This window comes from Otolemur garnettii, unplaced genomic scaffold (genome assembly GCF_000181295.1).
Source record: "Otolemur garnettii isolate 467f Iridium unplaced genomic scaffold, OtoGar3 scaffold00176, whole genome shotgun sequence".
Taxonomy (NCBI): domain Eukaryota; kingdom Metazoa; phylum Chordata; class Mammalia; order Primates; family Galagidae; genus Otolemur; species Otolemur garnettii.
In genome coordinates this window covers 2,211,491-2,214,759 of record NW_003852571.1, presented here as the reverse complement: position 1 = coordinate 2,214,759, position 3,269 = coordinate 2,211,491, and the positions used below count along the sequence as shown (strand labels likewise).

Genomic DNA, 3,269 nt, shown 5'->3' with positions numbered 1-3,269 from the left:
GACAGCTTGGGGGTCTGTCTCAAAAAAAAAAAAAAAAAAAAAAATTAGTATATAGTATTGGATTCAGCTTTCAATTATAGTTAATGTGAATCTGTATTATAATGCTAATAGCTTATATTCAAGTCTAATTTGGGGATTTAGAGTATTGAGATCTTGCTATTATAAATGTAATGAACTTCTTTATATTTACACATTTATAAATACATTTTGCACACCTGGGAGATTATTTTATTTTTTATTTTTTTGAGACAGCATCTCACTGTCACCCTCAGTAGAGTGCTGGGGCGTCATAGCTCACAGCAACCTCAAACTCTTGGGCTCAAGCAATTCTCTTGCCTTGGCCTCCCAAGTAGCTGGGACTACAGGTGCCCACCACAACGCCCAGCTATTTTTTAGTTGTAGTTGTCATTGTTTAGTTAGGCCTGGGTCAGGCTTGAACCCTTCAGCTCTGATGTATGTGGCTGGCACTGTAACCACTGAGCTCTGTCACCCTCAGTAGAGTACTCTGCCATCACAGCTCACAGCAATCTTGAAATCTTGGGCTCACGTGATCCTTTTGCCTCAGCCTCCCAAGTAGTTGGGACTATGGGTACCCACCACAGTGCCCAGCTATTTTTAGAGATGGGGTCTTGCTCTGGCTCAGGCTGGTCTTGAAACTATGAGCTCAAGCAGTCCACCTGCCTTGGCCTCCCAGAATGTCAGGATTACAGGCATTAGCCACCATGCCTGGCCTGGTTCCTAGGATTTAAATTGCTAAGTTAAAAATACTTCATTTTAAAGACCATTACAAATTGACACATTGCTCTTTAGATAACTTTTACCCATTTATACTCCCATTGGGTATATTTGAGATTACCTACTTTTCCCAGCTCACCCAATATCTGTTAGTACTATTTTTAATCTTTGATTTTTAGAAGTAAATGTAATTTATATGCATGCATATATGCAAAGAACAAAGTCTAGAGGTTTATAAAACCAAAGCGGCAATGGTGGTATTATAGACAGTCTAGTTTTCTGTGTTTAAATTCATATTTGATTTCTTATGGAATTGAAAGTGTTATCTGTATATTAAAGATGTTAATCCTTGTATATTCATTCACTGTATTTCTTTTTCCTTGAGACATTTTATTTTTAAGTATGTATTATGTCCCTAGCTAACAAATGCTAGAATTTTCCCTCCTGTGTGTTTTCTTGTTTCTTAATGGTCTGTGATGCCAACTGAAGTTGTCAGGACAACGAAACCAGACTGATGGGATGAGAACAGACTATTCTGCCATTTTTCTGTGTCTTTGAGCTGCATGTTAAATCTAGGGTTGATCACTCCACACTTGTTTAACCTGCTGTGAGGTTCACAATTTTCCCAGCTCTGTGTTCATCAGTGGTTTCACATTTGCTAATGTAACTGTGCTTCATCATCATGATTAGAAACTGGATGCCGACGTTGGAGCACAACCTTACAAGACCTTGGTGTTTGCTTCTCTTTCCAGTGTTGTTGATGCTCTTCAGAGTACCAGCCAGGACATTTATGCTCACCATTACTGTTGCATGGGAAGAGGGCGGAAAGAGCTACTGTGTATTTTTGACTGAGTGCCAACTATGTACCAGGCACTTGTGCAGGTGCTTAGGAAATAGCAGTGAACAAAATACACTAAAATATGCTAATTTTATAGTATAAAAGGAAAAGTGTTAGAAAAACATAGATGATAAGGAGAGTTGTTATGGTAAGGAAGGCCGAAGGCCATGATGAATGTGGGTCTCTTAGCAAAGACTTGAGGGAGGAATGTGGGGAGAGGACTTTAGGTGGAAGGTGCAGTGTGACAGCACCAAGGCAGGAGCAGACCCAGTGTGCCGCAGGGTGGCATGGAGGCTGGAGGTGTCTGAGCAAGAGAGTAAAAAAAAAATACTGTGCCTTGAATTCTTTTGAAATAATTTAATTAATGATCTTTAAACATTTTTCGAGACACCTAAGATCCTCCCAGGGCACATCAGTGTGCCGTAGGACACTGGTTGAAAATCACTGCATTGGAGGGTTCCAATAGTTGACCCTTGAACATCACAAGTTTAAACTGTGAGGGTCCACTTACACATGGATTCTTTTTTTTTTTTTTGAGACAGAGCCTCAAGCTGTCCCCCTGGGTAGAGTGCCGTGGCATTACAGCTCACAGCAACCTCCAACTCCTGGGCTCAAGCGAGTCTCCTGCCTCCGCCTCCCAAGTAGCTGGGACCACAGGCGCCCGCCACAACGCCTGGCTATTTTTTGGTTGTAGCCGTCATTGTTGTTTTGGCGGGTCCGGGCTGGGGATTTGAACCCGCCATCTTAGGTGTACGTGGCTGGCGCCTTAGCTGGTTGAGCTATAGGCGCTGAGCCTACACATGGATTCTTTTCAAACAAATGTGAAACCCAAGTATAGGGTGGGCTATGTGCCCAAGTATAGTATATGATACTTCAGTACATGCAGATTTTGGTATATATGGAGTCTTGGAACCAATTCTCAATGTATATGAAGGACAACTGTAATAGCTACTTGAATATTTCTGAGATTCTAAATAAAAAAAATTTTCTTTTTGAGGCAGAGTCTCACTATGTCGCCCTGGTCAGAGTGCCATGGAGTCATAGCTCACAGCAACCTCAAACTCTTGGGCTTAAGCGATTCTCTTGTCTCAGCCTCCCAAGTAGCTGGGACTACAGGCATCCGCCAGAACGCCTGGCTATTTTGTTGTTGTAGTTGTCATTGTTGTTTGGCAGACCCAGGGTGGATTTGAACCTGCCAACTCCAGTGTGTATGGCTGGTGCCTTAGCCGCTGAGCTACAGGTGCTGAGCCTAAATAAAAAATTTTCAGTTTTGTAAAGCATTCATTTTTATCTGAGCTTATTTGTTTAGGTGTTCTTTCTCCCTCTGTCTGATTTGTGATGACTTTCAATTAACTTCTCTTTCCTGCTCTCATCCTGACTTCTTCTTTTCCTCCTTCTCTGTCTATAGTCAAAAAACACTTCTGCAGTTCTTTGTGGTAGAATTGTTCCCTTCTCTGCTTTTGGTCCTGAGTTGTAGCTTTCTTTTTTTTATTTGCACACCCTATTTGCTTTCTAGATTCTAGAATCTGGTTTAGATTGCTGCACTTTTTAATATTTCCTTACTAATTTATTGGACTGACGGAAATTGTTCTTGTCATTGTATTTGAAGCTTATGATTTCCTTTTAAAAGTTTTCATGGGCTAATAATAACCAGATAGCTACAGTTTTGAGGATGCTGATTTCTTTTTTTTTTTTT

General features: G+C 40.9%; 1 protein-coding gene across 1 annotated transcript in view; it reads left to right on the top strand.

Annotated features, from left to right (window-relative positions):
* CEP192 (centrosomal protein 192) overlaps positions 1-3,269 on the top strand; it is a 152,351-nt gene that overhangs the window by 3,224 nt on the left and 145,858 nt on the right. The gene's annotated exons all lie outside the window — the stretch shown is intronic.